The sequence below is a fragment of the Coturnix japonica genome, chromosome 17 (assembly GCF_001577835.2).
Source record: "Coturnix japonica isolate 7356 chromosome 17, Coturnix japonica 2.1, whole genome shotgun sequence".
Lineage (NCBI taxonomy): Eukaryota > Metazoa > Chordata > Aves > Galliformes > Phasianidae > Coturnix > Coturnix japonica.
In genome coordinates, this window is record NC_029532.1 from 7,157,973 (window position 1) to 7,167,149 (window position 9,177).

General features: G+C 49.2%; 1 long non-coding RNA gene across 1 annotated transcript in view; it reads right to left on the bottom strand.

The window, feature by feature from the left end:
- LOC107321906 overlaps nt 1-1,578 on the bottom strand; it is an 11,772-nt gene extending 10,194 nt beyond the window's left edge. Inside the window, exon 1 of the long non-coding RNA XR_001558715.2 lies at nt 1,302-1,578. This is a non-coding gene — a long non-coding RNA (uncharacterized LOC107321906). The remainder of the gene's footprint in view (nt 1-1,301) is intronic.
- Between the last annotated feature and the right edge of the window lie 7,599 nt (nt 1,579-9,177).

Consider the following 9,177-nt stretch of genomic DNA (forward strand, 5'->3'; position numbering starts at 1 on the left):
CCCACTTCCAGGAAGGGAGGCTCCGCAAGGAAAACGCATTGATAAAAAGAAGAACGAAATCAGCTTTGTTCACGTTGCGAATCTCCCATTGTTCCTGCTGTGACCGTCAGCCGTTGCTGGAGAAAGTATTTCCTCAGCAATAAATCTCCTGGGCTCCTCAGCAGCCCTCGCCTTGGCACCAGACCCTCCTTGTGTTGTTTTGCAAGAAAAAAGCTGCCTCTGACACTACACCAGCTCCACACGGGAGCCACAGGACTGATCCTGCACTGACTTCTAGGCTGGTTTTGGTGACTGAGAGCAGGCGGCTGGAGAAGCACCCTGGGAGGAGTGTGGGGCATTTCAAGGTGTGAGCTCAGCCCCAGGTCTCTGATTGCAGGAGACAAGTGCTGTACCCAGCACAGGGGGGGACCCTGCCCATGTCTGCAGCTGGCACCACAGCAGGACATGCTGGTTCGTGGGCCCTCACTTGTCCCTGCCCCTCACAGCACACCACAGCTGCTGCCACGCGTGTGCCTCTGGCCAGCACAGAGCAGCTGGTGTGGGCCAGGGAGTGCACATCTGACCGTGGCCACGCTAATCCTAGTGCCGAAACACAGAGCTGGCTCCTGCCAAGAGCTTGAAATACAGGAGTCGGGCTGACAGTTGTACAAGAAAAATAGATCAAGTTTCCAAGAAAATACAGGCGAGCTGATCTGATTTTCATCAGCATCTTCAGCTGCCTTTCGGGAAGCCCCAGCCCTCTCCTCATTCCTGCTCTCTGCTTTACAAACCACTTAATTCATTGTTGCTTTGGAAACCCTCACAAAGACCCCTCTGCATCCCCCAAAATAACGAGCAACAGATGCTGCTTTGACCTCAGCAACTTCCTGGAAACATACATTTGTCAAAATAAAAATAAAAAGATTAATGTGAGGAAGGTCCTTAAATTATAAGAAAATAGCAGACATGAGAGCCTGGCCGCGCATGCCTGTCATTTGTAATGGCTGCACAGTGCCTGGGAGGGCGGAGGAGCCTGGGGTCCCCACATCCTTTGGGATCCCTCCCAGTTCTGCTGTCCCCTAGAGCCAAGAGCAGCCACAGGCCTTGGGGCTGTCAGCCTGGAGCTTTTGGTTTAGGGTGCTCAAAAAACAGCAGGTTTCATTCTTGCCCTCCATCTGTGGCTACCCAGCACACACTAGTGCTCACAGAGGGCACAAGCAAACATCTGTGGGTGGATGGAAGCCCCCTGATCTTGGGGCTTACAGCAGCCACACAAGTAAGTAGTGCAGTACAACACAATACAACACAACAGTGGCACTCACCAGGACCTGTGGGCAGTCAGGGCTGTTCTGCAGGCTCCACACAAGCAGAGTCCCTTTTCCGTCTCAGCTTTATAGGATCAGCCAGCAATGAGTTGTGGGGCTGGGCCACCTGAGTGCTTGGTGCACCTGTGTGCAGGTAGGTACACCAGGGCTCCCAGTTCTGTGCTGCTGCATGGCAGCACGTTGCCTGAGGGTTGTCACTCCTTCAGGGTACTTCCTGACCTGAGGACCCAAGGGGTGCTCAAGTCTTAGCAAGGGGCTGTGGCCCCATGGGAAAACACCGTGTCATAGTAGCAGCAGAACTGAGGAACTCGGCCTGACCGAGCCCCTTGTTGTGACATCCTGCAGCCCAAACCCACTGCTGCTCTGCCCCCTGCACAGCCCTGGGGTGCACGATGATGGCATGAGGTGAGAACAGCCCAGCTACTCAGTGCAGCCTCATGGGGTGCCGGGTGCTGTTGTGCTATGAATGCAAATCCTGACCTGGGCTGGGGGCTCTGCCTTCCCCCACCCCAGTGTAATGCCTCCAGTAGCTATGGTAACTGCTATATACATTTACATATTCTTCCAGTTAATCACAGGGACATCCACAGCAACTGTCTTTACCAGTGGTTGTTTTCGTTCTTCTGAGCACAGGCTGCAGTGTGTCTATCTACAGCCTCTTCTCCACAACAGCAGATCTTCCACATTAACCCTTCCCCACACTTCCCACACAGCTGCAGCCCTCCCATGCCCCCCGAGTCACTCAGCACTGGCACTGCCTGTCTCACAGTGTCACCATTGCAGCCTCTTCCCCCAACCCCAGGGAGCGGCACAGGGGGCCCTCACAGGCCTCCATTGGTGCAGTCAGCAAGGGACGATGAGCTGGTACCTCCATAGGCTGCAAGCCCCCCAGGCCCCCATCTGTTTGCCTACCTGAGGCCAAAAGCAGTTCCAGAAGCCAAGAGATGCCGTTGCACTGTGTCCTGTAGCCTCTTTCCTGCAGCTTTCAGTGCCCTCATGGTGGGGCCGCACTCTCAGCAGCCCATCCAGGGCCTGGAGCGACACGGGCCGGAGCAGCAGCTGCCTCCAAAAGGCCTTCCCTTCAAAAAGGCATTAAGAAGCACCAGGGACGCCCCAGTGAACCCGTGTGTGCCGGCAGGTGCATGTGGGCACTGCCAGCTCTCAGCAGTGGTACCAGAAGCCGCCGGTACCAAGGGCTGATGAGGACAGGCCCAGAGCGCTGCTCCAGGCTGTGCCCAGGGCCGCCTGTGGAGGGCGCTGCCTCAGCCCGGCCGCCATTTTCTCTCAGCATCCCTCACCCAGGTTTTGCCACTTATTCCCTTTACATGTTACAGCTGGTGGCCACAGAAGAGTTCATTTGCTGAGTTAATAGGAGGAAAGCCATCAGAGCAAACCGGCCTGATTGATATTGGCATCGTAGGGAGCATGGGACAGAACTGCATGGGGCCATGAGCAGCAGGGCAGCTCCCGCACACAGCCCAGGGGCAGCATGCAGCCATGCCCTCCCCAGCCCTGCTCCACCACCAGCATCACCACCACAGACCCCCCGGTTTCCTCTGCCCTTTCCACTGAACCAACCCACAGAAAGTTCTATAAACTGGAGGAAACGCGAATGAAAGCAGAAGGAGCCCAGTGCTGAGCCAAAGCGTGACCTCAGCAACCTCCCCGTTTCATCCAGCCTGGGACCTCGTTATTATCTGTCAGCATGTGCTGAGCCTCCTCCTTTGGGGCCACACCAGTCCCTTCCGGAGGCCCTTGCTCCTGAGCCCTGTGTTATCTCTGCTGTTTCCAGCCCTGCCTGCCCTGTGGGTTGTGCCAGGACAGGGCCCAGTGCCTGCAGAGGGGACGTGGGGACAAGCAGCAGTACCAGCACCGAGGGGCACAGCCACGCTGGAGGAGGCTGCGAGGCACAGCAGTGCAGGGGATGGGGCATGATGGAGCACAATTTGCTGCCTTAGTACTGACCTGCCTGGCCAACAGCAATGCAGTGACAGGCCGGGAGTGTTTGGTGCAAAGGAAGGAAATGGAAGAATTAAATCCACAGATTTTCCCTGCTTTTGTTCTCCCTCCCGCCTCCGCTCTCCTCCTTGGCCGCTAGCTCTTCTTGCTGGATGCGTAGGGCTCAGTCCTACCCAAGCAAGCTGGAAACGGGGTCCATCAGCTGAAAGCAATTTACTTTGAAATCCAGCTGCCAGATTTTCCTTCATTTGTTTACTTTAAAATGCTTTTTTAAAAGCCAAAGTACACAAGGCAGCCAAATTGCTGACATGTGTGCCGGGCCGGTACCCCGCAAACGCTGCATTCTTTCATGTCCTCCTGGGCTCAAATCCACTCATGTTTATTTAAAATACGTAGAACACTTCAGCACTATTAAGGACCGTGTTCTATAGTAAATGGAAAAAGGCTTCCTCACAGGCCATGAGGAGAGGGAAAGAATCACTTCAATTCAGTTTTGTTCTGCAGTACTTTGCCCAGCCACCCACAGCTCACCATCAAGCTCAGCCAGCACCCAGTAGCACTGGGGACATGGCAGCCACCATCCTCCGCAGCACCAAGCACATTGAGTGCCTGGGAAGAGAATGAGGCCCACTTGGTTTAATTACAGATGGCACAGTGCACCCAATCCTATATATGTTAAAGATACTGGCACAGAGAGCAGGTATCTTTAAGGACAATAACCAGTAAATGGAGGTAAACATGGAAGTAAATAAACTCAGAACTTTAAAGCATATTCACAATGCAGATATTTAGGGAAGGAAGGAGCGTGGGATGGGAGTTTTCTGCTAAGGCTCCTTAAACCATTCCTCTATGGTTGACACAGCCTGAACTCCACAGGGTAAAGTAAGGGTGTACATCAGAAAGCAAAAATGTCAACACGCAGCAAAAAAAAATCCTCCAGGCTGTTGTCACTGCTGAGGCATAAGGAAAGGCAGAATGGCAGCAAACATGGAAAGAAGGCTCACATGTTTAGTTCAGTAATCTGTATCACCACCAGAGATGGACAGTGGTGCTGTGAAAGTGTTGTAGCACACCTCTGGCAGACATTCCTAGAAGAAAACGCTACCGACACAGACAGAATTGGTCTGTTTTGTTTTGCAGCAAGAAGTACAAGAAAGCAGAAACCTCCGTGTATTAACTGTTAATAATTTAGAGTGCAGCACCTTCATAGTTTTATTGTAATTACCCAGACCAGTAAATCTTCAAAAGGATTTTCTCCAGCGGAATTCCCAGACTATAATTATGTCATGCCCTTAACACAACTGGTTTCACTCATGGTTGGAAGAAACAAAGGCGCTAAGCAAGTGATGATGGGGAGCAGAGCAGGGTTTGCAAGGACAAGCACTGAGCACTGGTGCTATGTGTGCCCTGGGGACTTCTGCAAGCTAATTCCCCTGGTTCCTGGGCTCCCTGCACACATATATTGCACCACTGCAAGAAAAGTTCAAATCTGAGAGCTGGCTTTTGCCTTCACAATCTCTGGAAGAGAGATCTGTATTGTTCAGAACAGGGAAACACTCTTCCAGGTCTGCTCAAAGTGCATTCTGTGCTCAGGGTGCCACTTCTCACCTCCAGTTTCTCTAAGAGGGACATCTCTGTTCTCTACCAGTATGGGCAGCATCTGCAGAGCAAAGTGGTTTAACAGCTGCAGGGCAAAGTGAGGAGGATAGGGCTGTGCATAGCTCCTTTTTCTTACTCTGAGGAAGGAAAGCAGTGAGCAAGGTCTGAGCCTGTCCTGGCCACGCACAGCTTTGCCCAAGACCCCTCTGAGGCACCTTTCAAGGACAAAGACGGTAAACAAGGAGAGAGTTCTGTGCCAGGTGGAACCACCTAAAGCAGAGAGGGGAGGGAAGGGAAGGGACGTGCCATGCCCCAAGGCCACGCAGGAGACAGCAGCAGGCAGGAGGGGGAGCTGGGCTGCCTGTCCCTTGCACAGGACTCTGCCCTCCAGCCCACACTGCTCCCAGATCGCTCCGTTCTTTCCCCTCTGCAGCACACTGGTGTAAAAGCAGAAAACAAACACCAGAGCCTGTAACAATAAAAGAGCACAATAACTGATAGTAAAGACTTGGCAGCCGCAGGGAGCCAAAAGCTTCTTGGAGGGGGTTGGATGGAAGCTGAGTTTCCCTCCCTGCTTGTATTGTATTTCTTTCCTCTGCCAAAATGTGCTTCCTGAGTCTTGGGCAGAGCTCTCTGCTGCTGACCCTCACCTTCCTCTGTTTAGCCTGGAGCGCAGGCTTGCCACGAGCGCCTGAGGCCGCGCCTGGGGACAGGCAGAGCCTCCCGCTGCGTGCACATGGCCAGGGTCAGCCCCGCTGTCAGCAGCTTCCTGGAAACCACAGCCAAGTTGGGCCACACCTGACTGCGTCCCCCAGGAGCAGCCGGGCAGAGACCAGGCACGGCAGCCCAGAGAGTGGCTGGAGGGCGATTACAATCACCACGGCTGATGCTGAAGGGCTCTGTCCAGTCCTTTTCTCTTGGACAAAGACCGGTCACGTTCCGCTTGGCACAGCTGTAAGCAGGCAGCGAGAACAAAGCAGAGGTCAGACAGTGCTCTATCAAAGAGGTAATTCTGACTCCATTTAAATTCTAGCTCCCCATCGCATGGAAGTAGAACGTTGCACTACTACTCATAAAGAACTGAACCACCCTCATGGTGACTCATGGTCCTTAACAGAGCTGCCATGCTGATTTTACAAACATTAGAGCAATGCCTCAGAGCCAGTGTTTTGTAAGCTTTAACCTATCAACTTAGGAGCAGACCCATAGCTCTTTTACAAAGCTCCCCTTCCCCTGTATTTTATTTCCTTGGTGCCAGAATCAAAGCCAAAGGCAAGCTTAACAAAGCAACAGGCATGGCCATTTTTCCCAGCCCTCAATTTTGCTGATGAGAAGGGAGAAATTAATTTAAACCCTATCAAAAAAGAAAAAGCTGTTCGCTGTTTTGTGCTGCAGAACAGTGTTAACAAAACACTTGCTTGATCCATCCGCATTTGCCAGCCCAGCCAAGAATACAAGAACATGCAGGTCAGAATCCCTTTGTTTGAGCATCTGCAATAAACAGATGCAGACAAACGTGATCTAAGCTATTTCCTAGGCAGTGAGGGCAGCAGTAATGAGGAGATGCCTGGGATGTAGGCAAGATAGAATGGCTTTTCTCTTATTAAATGCTCTTCTTGTTTTGCTTTCAGTCCTCTTATTCCTGGATCCAGTCAGATAAAGCAAAAACTCTTCACTCCCAGCAGCTTCTGTGGTGTCCCAGCCCTGCAATAGCCTGGAGCAGCTCCCATGCAGCCAGCAGGCTCGGAACACACAGCCTTGCTGTCATCAACCACAGACATCACACATAAGAGGAACCTACACCAATGCACACATTCAGCTTGCCAACACTTTTGCAGTACGTGCAAGGGAACTGAAGAACTTGCCTTTGAAATAGCAAGAAAAACCCAAAAAGGAATAACCCCTGAGCTGCTGAGCAAACTGACCTACCTCTGGTACCTGAGAGCCAGCCCCCTTTCAGCACCTGCTTGCTGGGCTAATTTACTGCCCTAACGTACAAAATAATACTGCAGACATTTTGCTCAGCTGTATTTTCTCTGCTCTTCTCCCTTCACCAAGGTACTACCTGTACTATTCCCAGCCATGCAGATGTCTCAGAACAGACTGACATCAAGATCCCACTGAGAAGGGCTCATGTGCAAAACAACACAGCCATAAAATCATTAACAGAACAGCAAGGTTACATTTAAGACCACTTGTTAAGATCACATCTATCCCTAATAATGTAAAAACACATTGTTTGCTCTAAGTTAAATATTGCAGTCAACTCACTTTCTGTGTTTGACTGTCACCCACCACTAGCACTGCCCCAGCAGGTTCAGAACTTCACACCATCCTGCTCTCTGCAGCACCAGGCACATCTCTGGATTCAGAGGAGCAATTAAATTACGCTGGGATTTCCCAACCCGTGGGGCTGTTTGGCTGCCTTAATGTCCTTAACTGGCATCAAACATGATTGAGCCAATCACTTTTTCAATCCCCTTTCCTTCGTCTTCTTGCTTCACACTCAATTCAGGAGCAGGTTTTTCTTCTATGTGAAGGAAAAAAAATAAGCTGAAACAATGCTTAAGTGAATTTTATAACTATATATATATATATATAATTCAGCAATACTGAATTAGCCTTAGGACTTCCACAGTAACAAGACCTCTATACAAATACCCAAAGATCAACTTGAAGCAGCCACAAGAGGGAGTCTTAAATCTCCTATTAATATCCAGACAGATTCCACTTTCAAAATGCTTTTAGTACAGAAGTAGACAGCAGGCCTTCAAAGAAAAAAACAAAAAGTTATTGTGAACTCCCGATTTTCTCTTTGCCTTCACAGAAATATCCTCACTCCAATGGTAAAGATTCTTCAAAACCTTTGAAGCTTTTTCTCCAATTATAAATGGGCAAAAAAGAAAACATTTATCATGTCTCCACTCTAGAAACAACTGAAGTCAGAGGAAGAATACATGAAAGGCTTTTGTCCTAGCAAATCTCAAACTCACAAATGCCCGAGAGACTAGTTCAACCTGAACTGAATCCTACAAGTCTGTTTGTTGGATTTTTTTTTTGTTTTAAAAAGAATGAATGACACGATAGAATTATTAAATAGGCAGGAGAGCTTATAAAATAAATAAATCAATTCCTTCCCACTACTTTCCCAGATGAACAATCTGGTGGCTGTAAGCCAAGAGGGTCTTGCTGCTGGACTCCCCTCATTCTGGCTAGCAGGACATCTCCAGCTCGTTCATCCTGGGAGAGGAACAGAACCATCTGAAAGTGGATATCAAACTGCCAGTACCTTGCAGAGGTACTTTCTCCTTGGAACAATGTTGTGATGGTAGTGCTCCACAGTAACTCAGCAACACACACTCCTCCCTTACTGAGACTAGGAATCACACAACAATTTCTCTCTTTCCATCCACACTGAAAGGGAGTGGTTTCTCCCTAATGCAGACCACAGCACAGGACAGACTACCATTGCTTTGGCTTGAAGTTCTATTAATTTCACACACGATTAAAAGCTCTGGCAGAGCTTAGAGCCTACAGTATAACAAATAACACTTCTCACATTGCCAGTAAAATATCTGTATTGAATCTGTGTGCGTCTGCTCTCCATCTGCCAAAAAAATGTCAAGATACATTCCTCAAAAATAGTTTTATGGTCTTTACTCAATCTTGACATTCACTTGTTCTAAAGTTTCCAAAAAAACATTACAGCTCCAAAGGGAGAAATCTATGTTTGAGTAAAGCCACACAACAATTCTCAACAGAAATAGCTACATACAGGCACTGTCCAAAGCACCAAGAAACAGACCTCTGGCAAGACTTAGTGTGGAGATTCAGCCAAGAGATAAAAGCCATGAAGTAATTACCTTGAAGAAGTTAATGAAAGAAGTGCCCATAGTACAGCTGAATTCTACTTGGCTTTACAATCACTTCATTATCCTCCTCTGCTGCTTTTGTAAATTCACCTTCCCACTCCTGCATGAAACTCAAATGGGAATCTAAGAAAGCAGTTAATTCTAACTTTTAAACAAGATCAACACATCATTACAGCATCAACAGCCTCCAACCCAAAACACAGTAGATTCAGCTGTCAGGAAAGATGACTAGACTTAAACCGTTGAGGCTGCAGCTTAAATCTTTTCTCCCCCCTTACAGTACTAGCCAATGTAAGGGTGGGATTTGTACACAAATCTCCCCCACCTGCTTATGAATATCATTCTTTTCAGAATGAATTTAACAGGAAAAAAATCCAACACCTAAACCTCTAATTACGATCAGGGGCTGACTACAGGATGTCCACTCAAAAGTAGATATTCAG